Source organism: Aulonocara sp. 'chitande type north' Nkhata Bay, linkage group LG3 (assembly GCF_057382095.1).
Source record: "Aulonocara sp. 'chitande type north' Nkhata Bay isolate Kocher_YH1m ecotype deep benthic linkage group LG3, A_spYH_male_GT1.1, whole genome shotgun sequence".
Classification (NCBI taxonomy): domain Eukaryota; kingdom Metazoa; phylum Chordata; class Actinopteri; order Cichliformes; family Cichlidae; genus Aulonocara; species Aulonocara sp. 'chitande type north' Nkhata Bay.
Window position 1 is genome coordinate 62770015 of NC_141346.1, and position 20945 is coordinate 62790959.

The following is a 20945-nucleotide window of genomic DNA, read 5'->3' on the forward strand; positions in this document are numbered from 1 at the left end:
AATTTGTTAGTTTGAAATGCTACAGGGAACTATGTACCTGCACATTAATGCTGTGCAAAGACTTCCTGTTCACATAGTCTCCTTTATTTACTGAAGGAGCAATGATTGGAATGTGAGTGCCATCTATACAGCCAATCACGCCTGGGAACCCTGAAAATAAATGTAAAATTTAAGTAGTAGTTCAAGTATCACCACATCATGAATTAAGTTTTGTTCATCCTGATACCTGCAATTTTGTGGCATCCCTCAGTGCAACTGTAACATTCCTGACTGCCCGACAGACGGTAGCCTTGGAAACGTGCTCAGCGTCACCAATATTATACAGAAAGCTCCCGTTTGCAAAAAACCTAAGTGCAATACAAATAATATGTAATGAACTGAGAGCATGTCCGCGATGTGTCTTATGAGCAATATTAGGCCTGAGAATGTTATTCAAATGAATTATAGATTGTGCTGAAAAACGGTAACGTTCACACAGGAAATCATCAGGAAATGATAAAATGTCCACACGCGCTCTAATCACTCTCTCCCGGCAGAGAGCTCTGCAGAGAATTTGGGCTTCAACATCTACTGGCTCTTCAAGGAAGGGGCACGCCATGTCTGACACTTCCTAAAGTCAGGTTTCCGACACAGAGGCGGAGAACGTCAGGGTTAGTTGAAGTAAACCTGCTAGGGGGCAGGTTAGCTTCACGGAGTGTGTCGTCATAGTAACTCACTCAGGATTAATCTAAACTCGCTTTGTGAAACCGAAAACCCAGAGTTTTCGTTAACTCAGGGTATACTTACTCAGAGTTTGCCCTAAACCGGCTTCCTGAAATAGGGCCCCGGTTACAGACGCTTACCTGTGACTCCCGTGTGTGGCTGTGTGAGTGGAGAGCAGGACAAGAGTGACTGAAGAGGAGTGAGAGTGGACTCCCTTCCCTCTTTTTCCTGGAGCCCTGGACCCCCTCCCCAACTCACTGTACATATATAGAGCACTGTGGTTCACCCCTTTGGTGAATAACCTGTCACCTTTTTGTTTGTCAGAACTCAGTCTGTGCTTGAGTTCCTCTGTTAGCCATGACATTTTGTTGGTTCTCTCTCTTCAGGTCCCTGTAAGTGTTTGATCTAAAACATTATATTTATTCTGCTTTGATTGTTTTGTGTGCTGAGGGACATTGTTGCACGATCCACTTTTTCTTATCACTCAAATATCCTGATACTTTCAGAAAGTTGGAGAGCTCTGCTGGCTTGCTTAGTCTTTGCTCTGTACTGCAGTACTTGCACTGGTCTCACTGGACAAGTCTGCATGTGAATCTACAACTGATCTGACATTGTGGCACAAACACAGTAAACAAACACTACGAGCACCTTGTTTCATGTGCAGTGGCTTTCTTCTCATTCTGTTACTGAACACTGTATGAAAAGCCTCTCACTGCCAGCATCCTTCCAGCCCCACGACAACAAGACCAACTCACATCTTCACAACAACAAGAATTTTTCCCCTTTTCTTTGGAGAAACTGAGAAGCCAATAGGATTGTAGCTCAAACTTGCCCACAGTCCTGCTTCATCACTGCTCACTCCTACCTGTGTTGGTGCTCAGTGGACAGTCATAGCCTGCTGCTAGCATGAATGCTAAATGTACTGCTGTGGATGATCAGCAGAACAAGATGTTGTCAGTTTGACTGTTTGCTGTATTTAAAGTGTTTTTCTCAGTTCGTCTGTATTCAAAGTGCATTCGGGGCTTTAGCTGACAGCTCTTTGTGCTAACAAACTAAACTCTCTTAGTTTAAGCCAGCATACTTTACCAAACACAAAGCCTGCTGCTGCCTCCATGGGTTAGGAGCGCTCATGTGTTTGCAGTTAGATGAGGAGATGTTACCATCATGGACACGTTAACAAATCCTGCAGCATCACGTGGCACAAACACTTTGTGTTCCTGTCATCTGCAAGCAAAATGAAGTTCATTCGGGGGATCCACAATTGAGTCCAAATGTGTCTTAAAACCAGATAAACTGACAGTTACAGCTGAGCCTGTGTGTCCTTGGAGACACTGCTCTGCTACAGAGATGCATTTTAGAAACCAGGAAACATCAAAATCATTTAAATCAGAGAGTTCATGTTACTAACAGCTCACCTCTCTGCAGCAGAGTCTTTAAACTTAATGATGACATTTTTAGACGCGTCACTCTGTAAGGACACAGAGCTGGGTGGAGGTCCAGGCTGGTTCCTGTGAATAATGATGGAGCAGTGATGTGAGTGCTGAGCTGTGACATGGAGAAGAGTCATGGACAGTTAGAGATGGTCATCTCACCTCTGAGCTGTGGTCTGGCTCTCATCTTCCCCACACAGAGTGCTTTTAGAGGGAGGGACTCCCTCCTCTCTGTCCTCACACTGATCCATGCTGCTCAATTCACATCAGCTCACACACACTTTCTACCTTCACCTGCAGAGGAAACACAAATCATTCATGTGCACATCAACTGAGAGCTGCAGAGGTCGTGTCTGATGTGTTGGACTAACATCCATCTGAGACGCAGCTTTTATCAGTTCACTACAAAAAGTGTCACAGAGCCGAGTTCAGCCTCCAAATCCTCCATTACTGTAGTCCTACAAAGCAGCAGGTCAAACATGGCTGCAGAGAGCAGCTTTATGTCAGTAACCATGTCCAGGACCGAGCTGACTGCTTACAGAGTTCATACTCTAACTGCTAGCTGCTCTGCTAGCTAAGCTAACTCAGTAACAGTGACTCTGACAGCAGTTACTGTGGAACAGCGGCCGAGCTCAGGACACATTCAGTGTGTTTAGTCTGAGTCCTGGACTCTGATCCAATGGATTCAATCCAGCTCAGAGTTTCATGTGTTCATCAGAATAAAATACATGTACTAATATAACAGAAGTAATGCTCTGAATGCAGGACTGTAATGGAGGATAAATAAGGTTTTTACAGCCTAAAAGAAACATTCAGTTCAAATATTTGTAGACAGTGAAGCAGTTTTTAATACTGCAGCTGTTTCCTTCACCCGTGTGTGTGTGTGAGCCACACCTTCATGTGCTGCTTTAGAAATATGTGGTCTGACTGCTCAGACTGAGTCTAGGAGGAAAGTTCACACGCTGGAGAAAGTTTTGTTCCTAACTTTGTCAGAGTTCGGCTCCAAAGACGAAGAAGACGGAGCTCACAGTCTGTAGATGGTCCTCAGTGTGTGTGTGCGAAGCCAAGAAAGCACACAGGAGTGTGTTTATGTCAGCAAATCAGTGTGTGTGAAGAGTCTGAGGGAGTGTGTGTGTAGGAGCCATATGAGTTGTTTCCGTCTGACTAAGTGGGTTAGTTTAAATAGACTCACTGTATTGGTGCATGGGCGTGGGGCATGTCTCATGGGTGTGGTATAAGGTAAATGTGGTTGCACTCACTTGTACACAGCACCTGATGTCATGAGCAGAAGGTAGGGTGAGCACGAGGCAAAAACTTTCTGTTGACCGCAACATATCGCAACATACCGCAATTTGAATGATTTGATATTCTGTGCGTGTGTTTGACAGTTGATCCCATGTGCTGATTTGTAGTTTGGACAGTGGCATGTGTAAATAAAGAAGCAAATGATACAGTAGTGTTTTGTGCGTTAATTGTTGCGCGTCATCAGGTGTCCTCATGTTTAGCCTGCCGCGGCCATTGGTTGGAGTAGCCGCAACAGTGTGAATGAGACTCAACACTGAAACCAACAGTCCAAGAAAAGCGTCTGGATTTCTTTAAGTTTAACTTAAAGAAATCCAGACGCTTTTCTTTTTGTCTCCATAATGTCTCCATAATGCTGCAATGTTTTCAACGAACACCTTTTTATTTAGTGTAATGCACAAACACACCAACAGAGGGCAGTAATATCCCTTCAACATACATTGTAAAATTACTATTACAACACTCCCACTTAATTTTACCATGGAGTTCACTTACTTGACACCCATTGCTTATTTCTTTCAAAAAAAACATTATGCACCTATATCACGGTGTTACTAGAAAATAAACATTTTCTCTTTTGTTTTGAACTCACACAAAAAATGTACTGTGTCCATCTTAGACAAAACTATTATTCTTCATTACAGTTAAATGCTCGCCATCTTAACATAAGCATAGTATAGGCATGTTAAGCATATGATAACCCTTTTAAACTGAACACAGTCCAATCTTCCCTCTGAGATACTCAAACTTTTGTCTAGCCAGCGGTTTGGTTAACATGTCAGCTTTCATGTTTTCTGTACAGCAGTACTTTAGCTGGATTTGTCCATTTTGCACACATTCACGAATGTAGTGGTAACGAATGTCTATGTGCTTTGTTCTTGCATGATCGACTGGATTTTTTGCGATTGCAATTGCTCCTTGATTGTCCTCCAGGATCACTGTTGCTGTGGTTTCCATTCCAAGCTCAGTTAGTAGTCGTGTTAACCAAACTCCTTCTTGTGCATCTTGGCTCAAAGCAATATACTCAGCCTCTGCAGTTGAAAGTGCAACTGTTGCTTGTTTCTTGCTAAGCCAACTGACTGCACCTCCTGCAAGTAGAAAGATGTTTCCAGTTGTAGAACGTCGATCGTCCTGATCACCTACCCAATCAGCATCTGAATACCCAACCAAGGTTCCTGTTTCTGTTCTTTGATATTTGAGCCCCAGATTTAGAGTTCCTTTCAAATATCTCAGCATTCTTTTCACAGCTGTCAGGTGCGTAGTGTTTGGGTTTGCATTGAACCTTGACACCACACTCACTGCTTGTGCAATATCTGGTCGTGAGGCCATGGCAGCATACAATAAACTTCCAACCATTGACTGATACATGCTTGGGTTTACAGGTTGACTGACATCATCACTCTTTCTTAATTTGACATTTGTGTCAGCTGGAGTTGCTACTGGATTGGCACTGTCCATTCCATACTTTTGTAGTATGTTTTCAATATACTGCCTCTGATGAAGCATAACATGGTTTTTGTCCTTGTCTTGGACCACTGAGATGCCCAGAATGTAGGATAGCTCACCCATGTCCTTCATTTTGTAGTGTTTCTTCAGAGTGTCCTTTAAGGTCTTCATGCTCTCTGCTGATTCTGTAATCAAAATCAGATCATCAAGATACACAGCCAATATTTCCAACTCCTGACCTGTTCTAACAAATACACACTGATCTGAAGTACTCTGTGTAAAACCAATACTTTTCATGAACTCTGTAAAAGCTTTGCTCCAGCAACGTGGAGACTGCTTCAGTCCATATATTGACTTGTTTAGTTTGCACACTAGATGTTCCTGCCCAGGTTTGATGTAACTCTCTGGCTGCTCCATGTAGATTTCCTCTTCCAGGTGTCCATTCAAGAATGCAGTCACAACATCCATTTGATGCACATTTAGATTGTTTTGCACAGCAAATGACAACAATGTACGAATTGAACCAAATCGTACAACTGGAGAGAATGTTTCATCATAGTCTGCACCATAAATCTGTGAATAGCCTTTGGCAACAAGTCTGCACTTGTATCTTTCCACTTGTCCGTCACTGTGATGCTTAACTTTAAAGACCCACTTTGATCCAACTGCTTTGCGATCCTTTGGTAGATCCACTAAATCCCATGTGCCATTTTCTAGCAGTGACTCATATTCCAAATCAGCTGCTTCTTTCCACTCCTTTGCATTTGGACTTGACATAGCCTCTTCTAGTGTATTTGGTTCTGTGACACAACAGATGTTTACATAATGATCAACTGTAGCTGCATCAGCAAACTCCTCAAATCCATATCTCTTTGGAGGTCTTCTGATCCGCTGATCTCCTTTTGCAGCCTCACTGGCGACAGTCTCCTCAGTACTTGTTTGTCTTTCACCCGTGTGTAGTGTCACCTCATTCCCCACACTGAGATCTTTTTCACTTTGTTTGCATTTAAACTCTGTTTCATTGAAGACCACATCTCGTCGAATCAGTATTTTTCCTTTTTCCTCATCCCACAGTCGGTAGCCTTTTGCATTGGTTGCATATCCCAGGAAACGAACTTTCACTGCCTTTTTGTCCAGCTTCTTTCTCTCTGTGTCTGGAACATGAGCATAAGCAACACAACCAAATACTTTCATATGGCTAATGTCTGTTTTTTTTTTTCATACCATCTCTGATTGGGTGTTTCGTTTTTTAAAGCAGATGTTGGGAGCCTATTCTGTATGTAAGTTGCAGTAGCAACAGCTTCTGCCCAGAATGTGTTTGGCAACTTTGCATGTGATAGCATGCTTCTAGCTGATTCCACTAGAGTTCTGTTTTTTCTCTCTGCAACACCATTTTGCTGTGGTGTGTGTGGTACAGTCATTTCATGGTGGATGCCTTGAGCTTTCAAATATTCTTGAAACTCTTTAGATGTGTATTCCCCACCATTGTCAGTTCTGAGTCTTATTACTCCCTGTCCACATTCATTTGAGAAGATTCTTTCAAACTCTTTGAACTTGCTCAGGACTTCCGTTTTTTCTCTTATGAAATATACTTTACAACATCTGGAGTAGTCATCAATGAAAGTCACAAAGTACTTTTTTCCTCCTAGTGACTCAGTTTGAAAAGGACCACAAACGTCACTATGCACTAATTGCAACTTGCGTTTTGTTCGTATTTCTCCCACTGATTTGCAAGGTTTTCTTGATAATTTGCCTTCAACACAAGCTTCACAAAAAATGTCCTCCTCTTCATTTGTAAGGCTAATTCCTTTCACCAAGTTTTTTACTTTTTTCAGATCTGTAGTGTGACCTAGACGCTGATGCCACATACTTGCTGGAACTGAAGCAGTTGACGCTCCATGACAGGTTGTGCAGTTTCCCTCAATTACCAGCTGATACAATCCATCAGATCTTTGTGTTCCCATTCCATGGAGAGCTCCATTCTTTCCTCTTATGTAGCAATGAGTCCTTTTGAACTTCACTGTGTTTCCCTTCTTGGCAGCAGCTCCCACTGAGAAAAGGTTCATTGATAATTTGGGAACATACAGCACATCATACATTGTGACATCTTTTCCATCACTAACTCTGAATGACATTTTCATTGTTATGTTACCCAGACCTAAAGCCTCAACTACTCTGCCATCACCAAGTTTCACTGTTTGTGGTTCTGAAAACTCTTGGTATTTTTGTAGAGCTTCTTTATTCCATGTCATGTGTTTTGACGCTCCTGAATCAATTCTTCTTGTTGTGCATCACTTTTACATGACTCATTTACAACAAAAGCTCCCTCATATGAGTCCTCTTTGTCCTTATACACCACGCTTTTAGCCTTGTGGGCCTTGTATTTCTTTTTAATGCTTGGACAATCACGCTTGATATGTCCTTCCTTCCCACATTTGTAACATCTCCATGAGTCGGAGCTGTTTGCTCCCACTGTTTTTGATCCAATCTGTTCATTTCTATGCATCTGAGATGACATCGCTGATACACTACTGGACACAGTGGTGTTGTCAGTAAGCACTCGCTTTTGTTCCTCATTTATCAAGGCTTGTTGAACAAACTGTAGTGTCAGACTATCCATCTTTGTCTCCAAAGCAGTAACAACAGTTGCATAGCTGGGTGGCAAACTACCTAGAAGGGTGACAATTTGATCTTCCTCTTCAATTACAGAACCTATTGCCCCTAGCTGATCAGTAAGTTCCTTCATCCTTTTTAAATGACCATTGAGATGTTCTCCTTCCTTCATTTCACACTGGAAGTACTTCTTCTTCAGAAATAGCTTGTTAGCAACAGTATCTCTTTCAAACTGTGCTTTTAGCATATCCCATGCTTCTTTTGGGGTCTTACAGTTTGTTATCAAGTACAATTGGGGTGTACTTACATTCAGTACAAACACTAAAAATGGCTTTTCTTTCTTCCGTTGAAATTCAGCTCGCGCTTGGGCATTAGCATCCGCGGCTAACTGCTCCGTCTCCGGTACCATACCCCACAGTCCTTTTGCCTTCAACAGGTGCTCCAGTTGAAATTTCCACGTTGCCCAATTCTCCGGTCCGCTCAGCTTGTCAATAAACAGTCTATCTTCCATTGTGAATCCCACAATTCTGTTTATGACTCCCAAAAGAAAACGTTTTAGCAGCTTCCCTTGGCGACCTCTGGGCCCATAACCTGATGTTTTCAACGAACACCTTTTTATTTAGTGTAATGCACAAACACACCAACAGAGGGCAGTAATATCCCTTCAACATACATTGTAAAATTACTATTACAACAAGAAGCTCTGATGGTGACACAGAATCACAGTGGAGATACTTCTGTCCACCTTTGATTAGACTCATTATAAAAAGGAAAACAAAGTTTGAACACAGTCATGTTTCCAGTTCACTGACTTACATTTATTCCATGGACACTCACTCTAACCTGAACCACAGCTACAACCCAACATTCTTGAGGCCTCATCTCCTACTTTCCTGACTGTAGAGCTTAAATATGCAACAACCAACAAATAAAAGAATTTGGTTCATTTCAAAGAAATTCACACGGTGACCAAGTAAAGTAACCGTAGCAAAGGAGACAACATCCCGATGATGGTGGGATTATTTGAAAGATTTGCTTTAGTCACGTCACCAAATGCAGTTGAACCACCCGTGGATCCATGTTTGACCATTCTACCACTCTGAGCTCTGCTTTTGAAACATTTTATTATTATCATCATTCATTTATTCATTCTTTGGAGGGGGGCTATTTCCTAATGCCGCCCTAATAAGCTGATGTTCAAGGGGAAATATAACAGAAACTCTTTCAGTGTTATTCATTAATAAATTAACAGATAAACTGTGAAGAAGAAAAAACTGAGATTTAAAGGAGAGAGTGAGAAACTTGATCATCCATCCTCATAATACATGTTTATCAGTATCTGCTGTGACCATACTGCATTAATAACTACAAGTCTACAACCCAAACATCAGATGTTAATCAAAATTTTTTGCTCTCTCTCCTCCTTAAATGTGTTTTTAATGTTACTTATAATTCAGAATTGGCTACTGGAACACGTATGACACATACGAACATCAGGAAATAAAAACTCGATAAATATAACCTCAGTAAATGAAGTCAGTGTACAGCGGGGGTTGTTACAGCTGTGTACCGGGGGCTGCGCTTTGTCGGTAATAACAGCTCGATTGCTTGCAAGGCAAGCTAGTCTGTCCCACGCTTTGCCGTGAGACTGGGCTGGGCAGACATCTCCAAAGTCATCGAAGTACTTTTGCAAAGAAGCTGTATCTTGACAACCCGACCAGACATCTGAAGATTAAACCGCTACATTTTCGGCTAAAAAAATATTAAAACGGTATTTGGTGAGACACAAACAGGGTTTTTCAAAGTTCAGTTCTGTTAGCTTCCACATGGCAGTTGTTGGTGTGCAGTAACGCCTTCTAAAAACAATGGCCACCAGGCCAAAGCAATGGTTCTGACTCGATCAGCCCCACCCCCTGAGTTTGATGGGTGAGGTTGACAGATAAAATAAATTTATGGTGAGACCTGAAGGAGTCAACAGTGCCAAAATGAATTAATTAAATACACCATTAAATAATTATTTAAATGTGGCAATAATTAATTAAAACATGAAATAATCCCATTTTAATTAATTATTTCTAATTTATTAGAAGACATAGCATAAATTTTCACTGCTATGCTGATGACACCCAGCTCTATCTGTCCATGAAGCCAGATAACACACACCAATTAGTTAAACTGCAGGAATGTCTTAAAGACATAAAGACCTGGATGGCCGCTAACTTTCTGCTTCTTAATTCAGATCAAACTGAGGTTATTGTACTCTGCCCTGAAAATCTTAGGAATATGGTATCTAAGGAGATTCTTACTCTGGATGGCATTACCTTGGCCTCCAGTAACGCTGTGAGGAACCTTGGAGTCATTTTTGACCAGGACATGTCCTTCAATGCACATATTAAACAAATATGTAAGACTGCTTTCTTCCATTTGCGCAACTTCTCTAAAGTTAGAAATATCCTGTCTCAGAGTGACGCTGAAAAACTAGTTCATGCATTTATTACTTCCAGGCTGGACGACTGTAATTCATTATTATCAGGATGTCCAAAAAACTCCCTGAAAAGCCTTCAGCTAATCCAAAATGCTGCAGCAAGAGTCCTGACAGGGACTAGAAAGAGAGAGCATACAGTATTTCTCCTGTTTTGGCTTCCCTTCATTGGCTTCCTGTTAAATCCAGAATTCAAAACCCTGCTCCTCACATACAAGGTCTTAAATAATCAGGCCCCATCTTATCTTGATGACCTTGTAGTACCATATCACCCTATCAGAGCACTTCGCTCTCGCTCTGCAGGCCTACTTGTTGTTCCTAGAGTATTTAAAAGTAGAATGGGAGGGAGAGCTTTCAGTTTTCAGGCCCCTCTTCTGTGGAACCAGCTTCCAGTTTGGATTCAGGAGACAGACACTATCTCTACTTTTAAGATTAGGCTTAAAACTTTCCTTTTTGCTAAAGCATATAGTTAGGGCTGGACCAGGTGACCCTGAATCCTCCCTTAGTTATGCTGCAATAGACGCAGGCTGCCGGGGGATTCCCATGATGCATTGAGTTTTTCCTTTTCAGTCACCTTTCTTGCTCACTATGTATTAATAGACCTCTCTGCATTGAATCATATCTGTTATTAATCTCTGTCTCTCTTCCACAGCATGCCTTTATCCTGTCTTCCTTTTCTCACCCCAACTGGTCACAGCAGATGGCCCCACGCCTCCCTGAGCCTGGTTTTTTCTTCCCACTGTCGCCAAAGTGCTTGCTCATAGGGGGTCATATGATTGTTGGGTTTTTCACAAATGCTCTAAAACTGTAGAAGAAGGTTGCGTGTGATGAAAAAATATTTTACTATGACTTCACCAGTCTCTATCCCACAGTGCAATCTAAAAAAGATTATCCTGTAGGATACCCTCAAATCATTTACAGAAACTTTGACAGCCTAGAAAATTATTTCGGCTTTGTTAAATGCTCAGAACTGCCGCCAAGAGGTCTTTTTCACCCCGTCCTTCCCTACAGGTGCCACGGCAAACTGATGTTTCCGCTCTGCAGCTTGTGCGCTGAAGACCAGAAGCAGCACACAGCATGTGGGCACAGTGACAGTGAGCGGGTGTTGAATGGCACATGGGTCTCATTTGAGCTTGAAAAAGCTGTTGAGAAAGGATACAGGATTGTTTCTATTGATGGGGTGTGGCACTTCCCCAAAAAGACTGACACATTGTTTAAAGACTATGTGAAAGCCTTTCTAAAACTTAAACAGGAGGCCTCGGCGTATCCAGAACATGTGAAAACACCTGACGAGCAGCAGAAGTACATAGATGAGTATTATGAGAAGGAGGAAATAATGCTAGATCCGTCCGTAAATAAAGCTGTTCGAAACTGTAACAAGCTGTTGCTAAACTCGTTATGGGGTGGTTTCAGTATGAGGTCGAATATGGCGTCATCTGAGTTCATCACAGACCCTTCCAGGTTTAGCCAGCTAATGTTTAGCGACCAGGATGACGTGTGGCAGTTTTGTTTCATCTCTGACGACGTCGCCATGGTGCAATGGCGCCACTCTGATGGTAGAGCATCCCGCATGAAGGACATTAATGTCTTTGTGGGGGCCATGACCGCTGCACATGCCAGACTCATGCTGTATGATTTGTTAGACAACTTGCAGCAGTGCGTGCTGTATTGTGATACAGACAGCATCATTTTCACGGCACGCCCTGGCGACTGGATGCCTCCTCTAGGCCCATTTCTGGGGGATCTCACCAGCGAATTAGATTCTGGAGAGGGAGGTGTGGAGGATGACATAGTGGAATTTGTTTCCGGCGGGCCAAAATGCTACACATATCACACATCGCTGGGCAAGACCCAGGTCAAATGTAACGGCGTAACACTGAACGCACTAAACTCAAAAGTTGTCACCCACGAATCCTTGAAAGGTTTAGTCCACAAGTTTGTAGCCAATCAGACATCAGACGCACACCTAGTCGCCATCTCTGATAATATCAGACATGATAAAAAGAAGCTTCATTTGAAGAATGAAACCATTGTGAAGAAGCTTAAGGTTGTCTACAATAAGCGCCGTGTGCTCCCAGACTATACAACCCTGCCTTATGGATTTTAAATTAGATCAGGGGTTTGATGCCAGGTTACAGCACCCGTTCAGCATGGTGGCCAGCGGTTCCAGTAACTGTGGCAAGACGTTTTTTGTTAAAAGCGTCATTGAAAATTCTTCCAGAATTATATCACACAGCACTGATAACATTGTGTATATATACTCATGCTGGCAGCCACTATATGACCAGCTTCTTAAGATAAGAGACATAAACTTTGTTATACCTGGTATACCCGAATCTCTTGCTGATGACACCCTTCTTCCTGCAGACAAGAACAATTTGTTAACCCTTTAAGACCGACCATAGAACCAAGTCCGCCAGAGCTTATATTATATTTTTTCATGTTTTAGTGACATTTTTGGGAGCATTTCAAGTTGATATGCATCAATTCAACCATTATAGCCCAAGTTTTAATAATATGTATGCATTAAGTGCATAGTAATTACATAAATTGCAAAAAAGTGCAATAAACTACCAAAAAACTGAAAATCTTTTTTGTTTTTTTAACATATATTTCTAGTTAGAGAAATTTAAGAGGCTTATCCCTCAAAACTGTAAATACAAAAAAGTTGCACAAAATAGTTTCCCACCACAGGAAATTTGTTTTGAGTGTCTTCATATTTTTATTTTTGAAATGCACCAACTAATATTGTTTAAAAATCCAAGAGATAAATATCAAGTCATGGTTTTAGGTAGGCAAATCTTTCCTGGTAATACTAAATATATTATAGAAGCGTTTAATGATGCCACATCCACAACACACGCATATGTTTTAATAGACTATAAAGCTAAGACCCCGGACTATTTAAGACCCCAAAGAAATTTACTGTCAGACCGTCCGGTTGTTTATATCCCAAAACAAAAAACAGTGAAGAGGTGAAAGGATGTCATCACGCATGCGGAGGAATCTGTCTCTGTTGGAGTTGATATACAAGTCTCCCCCGGCTCTACCAGAGTTATTATTAGCAATGCAAACTTCATCAATGCATTGTGTGAGATAGCCTTTAACGTATTGCAAGGTAACATTCCACTGACAAATCAGAAGTACAAACAGCTAAAAAAAAAAACCTCTAAATTCAAATTCAAATTCTAATCAGACTGATTGCTGAAGAAAAGATCAAAACTTTGAAAAAGATAAAGACAATCAACCAATCTGGTGGGTTTTTACTACCCTTATTAGGGGCTGCAATCCCTTTCATAACCAGTCTGATAGCAAACAGGTGAAAATGGAACATGTGCAAAAGATGTTTTTGGTGCCCCAACATCAGTTGGACTTATTGAAACAACCGCAGCAGTACACAGGCAACATCAGACAACAGGCTCAGAAAGACTTGGACAAGGAGATGCTTCAAGTGTTACAAGAATCAGACATAGATGTGTATGAGAAACCTAAAAAAATATGGTGATATTCTCCAAAGATACCTCACACTTGTGAGACAAGGTGCCCGTGAAAAGAATATATTGTCTTCATCCCTACCGGAACAATTTAACATGGATGTGCAAACCCAGCCTGCGGACACCCAACCTGTTTATGGTGATGCTGAAGGATTTTATTGCAGAGAAAGTTTTGACACACATACCTAAAAGGAGAAGGAGGAATGCAGAACTCATTCTCTCGTTGGCCAGACTTGATTTCTTACAATGACAAAGGTGAAATTGTTGTTGATAAACACACCATCCCGGGTTCACACATTTACGACCTGATTAAAGCCGTCACAACCACACACACACCGTCAGACCTATTGGCTATTTTCAAGGCTGTTTCAGATTTTAACATACCGTTATCAGCCATATCCAACACCGGCATATGTAAGACCATTGCCATGTATAAAACTGATCACACACTGACTGAAGACCCTGAAGCATTTTGTCATGGTCTGGTTGGGCACCTGCAGGTCTCAGACAGCGGCTCCTCCTCCTTTAGGCGGAGTCCGGTTGCCCCTCCCGGGCTGACCACCTGTGAGCAATCGTGCCAGCGGTATATCAGACCTGCGCTCTCAACCCCTCATCGCCTGAGTATCTGCTATTCCTATGTTAGTTCAGTGGAGCATCCTAAACCTTGTCTTAACGCCGTGTGATGACTCACCTGTCCTTTCTTGTCCTCAGTGATTGCACCCGGAGTGGAGATCTTGTTCCCCTCGCTCCCATCCTCCTGGACCTGGGCCGCCAGCTGCTTACACAACGTGGCCTGCCGGCCCACCGCTCACCTGCCTGCCTCCCCACGCCTCGACCGCTTCCGGATTTTCCGCTCCACCTGTCCCCTCCATCTGAAACCAATGCCCCCGGCCCCTACCTAGTCCTGTTTCTACCTCCCCGCTGTCAGCCGTCTCCTAGAGGTGTCTAGGTCGCCCTCATTATCCCCGACGAACCCTACGCGCCACTAGTGTGGTGGCGTCGCTTTATGTTTCACCTTTGTTTACCTGTGGGCGGAATAAATCATTTGTTTTCAGTCACCTCGCTTCCGGGTTGGTTTCTGCGCCTGTGTCCATCCCTGTTCCCTCGTGCCGCTGGGCCGTGACACATTTGAGTATAACTTTCATTCAAATTAAACTTTATACACAATTACAAAATGGAAAAATTACCAAATATTAAAACACTACAACCACTGAAGAAACAAATAAAACCGATCACAATCAACATCAAAATATGATAATAGAAACATAGAAGAGACATATCATTCCATTCATATACGTTCATGTGATCTCTACGTTCAAAAACCCAATAACCTTGAATCCTTCATTTAAATTACATTTCAATTTCAGCTGGCAGCTGTTGGAGTCAAATTGTTAAATGTTGTCATTGTGTTACTTAAATGTGTAAGTCTTAGTTCAAGCAGCAGGATCAAAGACATTCCTTTGTCTCCGACCACCTCTCCAACCAGTCTGTTGATGGGGGAGGCTGTAGTGTTTTATTATAGGGACATCCTATCTGAAGGTTCTGTTTTCTTGGTTAATAAGCTTCCTACTTTTATGACCCTTTTGGTGAGCAGGAGGTCACACAAACGCACCCCCAAACACACACACACACAAAGACACACACGCATTCAAGCACATGCATATACACACATATACATAAGGAGGTCTGGTTTCCCCGCCAGTTTCAAGGAGGGTTAAGGATGGTTTCTCCACCGAAAGGAGGTTTTTCCTCCTCCGCTGAGGGCATTGAGTGTTTGGTTTCTCCACCAATATGTAAGGAGGATAGAGCTCTCATTGGTGCCTATTTTGTGTGTGAACGCGTGTGTGAGTGAGTGCTGGCCAGACGTGGTATGTGCGAGTGTGGCTGATTGTTGTCTTGTAATGGGGAATAAACTGAGTAATTCTGCCTTGAAAGGGGATGAAATACATTGCAAAGTATTCACTGGGCAGCACGTAGTATGTAGATCATTGAAGGAAGAAAGTAATGAATTTGTGCACAAAGCAGATGAAACAGTGTGTGTGACTGTGTCTGACGTCACTGTGTGTGTGAGCCACAGAGAGGTGTGAAAGACAAACATTCAAACTCAGCCTGCAGTTCTGTTCTGTGATTCTACATTTTATTTGGTGTGCACTTCTGCTTTGTTCAGATGCATTTAGATACATCACCTCCACTCTCCTGTCTTTCCTTCTCTACCATTGCCTCCTAACTGGGGATGGGTACCGGTATCCGATGCCATTATGGCACCGGTTCTGACATAAACGTAAGTAACCAGACTGAAAAGCAGCGCACATTTCGGTGCTTTTTTCGGTGCTTTTTTCCCTGAGATGTCATACACTTTGGATTCTAGCCAATCATTTTACCTTTCCAAGGATAGTAGGCGGGCCCAGGTATGTATGTTCTTTTAGAGCAGAGCTACAGATTAAAAATGCCCAAGGCGAAGCGGTCAAAGTCTGGCTGTACTTCACAGCAAAAAATGCAAACTCAGCAGCCTGCAACAAGTGCTTTAAGGTGATACTATGATACTGTGCAAAGGAGTTAACTGATGAAACAGGGAGGCTGTAGCTCAGGGGGTAGAGCTGGTCACCAACTGATCAGAAGGTTGATGGTTTGATCCCAGGCTCCTCCAGTCTGTGTGTCACATATCTTTGGGCAAACTAACCCCAACTTGTTCTCCGATGCATCCATCGGAGTGTGAATGTACTTAGAAAGCACTGAGTGTAGATAAAGTTCTTGTGAGAATGGGTGTGATTGGGTGAATGTGACATGTTTTATAGAACGCTTTGAGTACTCCGGGACAGTAGAAAAGCGCTATATAAGAATCAGTCCATTTACCATGAAACACCCGGAGACGTATAGCATTTTGTAAAAGCCGAGAAATGCACCGTATGTGATAGCTTGCTGCGAGACCTCACACCGAGCACATCTACTGCTGGTGTGGTGCCTGTTATCAGACCCGGAGTTAGCAACATCCCCCAAGAACCCGAAGAGGAGAGTCCTGGCCCCTAGCCCTGCCAGTGTAGCAGAAATGATGACGGATGATGATGCAGCAGCAGCCGTTCTTCTCTGGGTGAGTAGCTTAATGTTGTTCGTGTGTAATTTACATTGAGTAGACTAACGACGTTATTACATTAATGTAAGGTGAACAAGCAAACACTGTCGTAGTTACATGTGTCTGTCTTCTTGTTTGATAGAGTGATACCATAGATGTCCTATAGCTGCAAAAAAAGCTAACATTGTTATCTTTTTACAACAAAATCAAATCAAATCAAATCAAATCACTTTTATTGTCACATCACATGTGCAGGCACACTGGCACAGCACATGCGAGTGAAATTCTTGTGTGCGAGCCCCACAAGCAACTTAGATGTGCAAAACACAACAACACAAACGAACAAAATACAAGAATGGCTACATCTGAAACTAATAAATATATGTACAATATATAATAGTGTATGCATTTCTGGATGTGTATACTAAATGTTTTTCTACGTGTGTGTGTGTGTGTGTGTGTGTGTGTGTGTGTGTGTGTGTGTGTGTGTGTGTGTGTGTGTGTGTGTATACACATTTTTACAAATTAAATAGTAAAAAAAATAATAAATAAAAAACAGCTAAACATGAGAGGTTTTAGGACAAAGTTTGTGTTCTCCATTCTTTAAGCACTGATTCGAGCACCGATTAAGCACAGGCACCGTTTCAAAAGTACCGGTTGGGCACCGGTATCGGATAAAACCTAAACGATACCCATCCCTACTCCTAACATGCCTCCTTCCTCCTCTTCCTTTTCTTTCAGCCATCAATAGCATGACAGTCTTATTCATTATGATCCACGCATTTTATTTGGTAAAGCTTTAGTTCAGAAGGCCCTTACTAATGCAACACTCCCCATTTACCCAGGCTGGCACTTGGAGTACACTGGCTTGTGGCCCCTTGTGCCAGCATTAGTGCTTTCATCCTTTCTGCTGCTCACAATTCACCGATCACACTTTGACTATTACCATTAAAACAAGAGTCAGATGATTTAGCAACAGAGCTACGATCCTTTAAATGTTAAAGTTTCATGATTCACGTGTGGATGTTGCATAAGAAAAGCCTGATGTATAAAGTATAAGTGTTTCTGACCAGTTGTTCATGTTCCTTCATTTTTCCCTGAAATTTATCAAATACTGTCCAACAGACTGATGGCACAGCAGTGCAGAGGCTGCAGAGGCTGCAGAGGCTGCAGAACCTGCGTCTGCATCGGAGAGCAACATGGGGTTAGTATCTTACCCAAGGACATCATGCAGACTGGCATCAAACCACCAACCTTCTGGTTAGCAGGTGACCTGCTCGACCACCTGAGTTCCAGCCACCTTATCAAAGTGACCAATCACATTAGAATCCTGTCCTGCTTTGGGCTCCGCCTCCAAACCATCCAAAGCGGTTTTATTTGCACCATGTATGCAGGTAAACTCAAACATCCATTCAGCTGCTTCAGAAGGAAAATGTCAGCTTGTGGTTTCAGTCACAGGAAACTCACAGGTTAGAGTCCAGCCAGAGGGCTGCCGTTGTTTATCTGTAAAGTCTTTACATTTACAGAAATAAATAATTATGTGGACACATCTGGATCATCAGCAAACATGAAACCAGGTGACCACCAGGACCAAGCTGACTGCTGACACAGAGTTCATACTCTAACTCTAGCTGCTCTGCTAGCTAAGTGAACCGATGTTAAAGGTCAGAGTAAAGAAATGACGTGATGCTGCTGGGAGTGACACCACAGACTAGCAGCATTTAGTTACTCAGCATATAATGCAGTTAATCTGAAATCTCTTTTTCTCTCTGAAACAAAGTGACAGCAGACTGAGTCAAAGACAGAAACCTTATTTAAACACCAAATATTCACCGGCTTCTCTTCCTGATCCAGGATTCAAAGAGGACATTGCACTTACTCAGCTTCTTCCCATGAACGTCTTCCCTCTGCAGCTCTGCTGTCTGGACCAGGTCTGTGTAGAAACAGAGACAATCTTCTGCTTCATCAGTCCTCTGTGTCTGCAGGCTGAAGTCACATTAAACACTTCACACCAGCAAAGAGTCTGAAGCTCACAGCTCAAAGGTCAGCTGCTGCACCTTGTGTGATATTGTTTGATCAATAATTAACCTGCAGCAGGTTTCTGCTCCAACTCCAACACACTGAACAACCCTGAGAACAAATCAGAGGATGTGGGTGTGTCTGCAAGCTTCAATAGTATTACCGTATTTTCACGACAATAAGGCGCACTGTGCTAAAAGGCGCAGTCTCAGTTATGTGTGCCCTTACTGTATTTAACACACACATAAGGCGCACTGGACCATAGGGCGCATACAAGTACCGTATGCGTATTTAAAAATAAAGCGGGAGCAAACCTGAGTTCGGTACCTTACTCACATTTTTATTACCAGTAATCGTCATCATCAACAACACACAAGCATACAAGTGTGCGTATTTAAAAATAAAGCAGGAGCAAAACAAAGTTTGGTACTCACATTTTTATCATCAATCAAACCCATCGAAGTCCTCATCCTCTGTGTCTGAATTGAACAGCTGCGCTAAATCTCCATCAAATGTGCCAGGTTCACTTTCTTCACTGTCAGAGTCACTTTCCGTGCCGTGCGGCTCCTCGGAAATGATGCCGGCTTTTGCGAAAGCTCGAACAACAGTGCCAGCAGCCATGTTAGCCCAAGCATCTACAATCCATTGGCAAATTGTGGCGTAACTCGCCCGGCGCTGCCTTCCACTCTTGGTGAAACTGTGGTCTCCATCGGTCATCCATCGCTGGATGTGTTTGTTGCCGATGTGTTTGCTGCAGTAGGAGCCGAAGATGGCCAGCTTTTCCTTATAATCCGCTGGAAGTTGCTGCGCTACCGTAGTCCTGGTCCGGATGGAAAAATGGCACCGTTTCATAAAAAGTGAAAGTGAAACTGCTTTTAGCCGAATGGTGACCGTCGAAACGCTTCTCCCGCTCGTTCTTTGCTCGATAATCGCCTTATGTCCACGGAAACTCAGCTGCGTATTCTTGACCTGTCGGAGCTTGTTTTCCAGCTTCCTCTACTTGCGAACCATCGATTCATTAACCTTAAATTCTCTCGCCGCTGCTCGATTTCCATGTTCCTCCGCGTAGCTGATGGCCTTCAGTTTAAACTGTGCTTCGTAAGCGTGTCTCTTTGCCATTTTCAGGGTTGTTAAAACAACGATGTCCTGCATAATGCACATACCTGTTCTTTTATACAGATATGTGCGATTGTCCCGGTATATACGATCAACGCCCACACTTCACCCTTTAACGTTCTCATGGTGTTCTCTACTACGTCCTCCTTACAACACAAAGGGCGCACTGCGCTATAGGGCGCGCCGTACTTTTTGAAGAAAATCTAAGACTTTTAAGTGCGCCTTATGGTCGTGAAAATACGGTAAACACCTCACACCAGCAATGAGTCTGAAGCTCGCAGGTCAAAGGTCAGCTGCCACACTGTATATAATATTTCAATATGTATACAACCTGACTGCGGGCGTGTGCGCAGCCATAAACAGTTTAAACATTAAACACTGAACCATAAAAGAAGCTTAAGCTGCAGCTCACAGGTCAAAGCTCAGCTGCTGCAGCCAGTTATGACTTTACATAAATCATCATGTTTTCCCTCTCAGCACTTGGGCTGTTTTGACTCAGCTACACTACGGCAAATGGCCAATGGTTCCACAGCTGTTCTTGTTCACAGCATCATCCAGTTAGAGAGGAAACTGTATAATGCAATGATGATGTTCCAGCGTCATGTTGTTGCTCCTCCTCCACATGCTTACCTGCCACAGTTTAACTCCGCCTCTCAGACAGTCATGTCACCTGATCTGCATGTTTTGTTGTACGATGACATCATCTTGATGTTGACGAGGAGGGCGAGAAAAACTAGTTTTGTCCTGCAGATGGCGATCTTGGACCGTGTTCAGAGAGCCGACACTTTGATGGTGCTGGTCTACTCAACTTACTTTTATCCTGGGTTGGACTCTATATGAGCAGCTTCCACTCTGGTTTTCATTGTTAAATACACTTGTTTGATTTCACGTGTAAAAGTTGGAAAATAAATATTAAATTATTTGTTGGTACATTTTTTGCTTCATTTGAGGAATGAACTGTTAAGGTGAAGAAATGAATCAGGTTAAAATAGTGGTCCTTTAAACCACTGCAGATGTATAATGTAATTTAACATGTTGATAATGGTTGTAGTGGGCTTGTAATGTAAATGTGGTCTGATTAAATGTGACATTAATGGTGACGCTGCATAAACCTGATAAAACAGTTCTATTAGTGGGTCTGTGTGATCAGCATGCAGTGGGTGAAGGTGAGGCCTTGACTAGTAGAACGTCATGTTGGTGTATGACAACACATGAGCCAACATCAGACTCCGAGCGCTACGATGCTCAAGATCAGAAGATCCAGTGTGACA

At 42.6% G+C, this 20945-nt stretch overlaps 1 protein-coding gene across 1 annotated transcript in view; it reads left to right on the forward strand.

Moving 5' to 3' along the window:
* LOC147336505 (uncharacterized) overlaps positions 1 to 20945 on the forward strand; it is a 462456-nt gene that overhangs the window by 38856 nt on the left and 402655 nt on the right. The gene's annotated exons all lie outside the window — the stretch shown is intronic.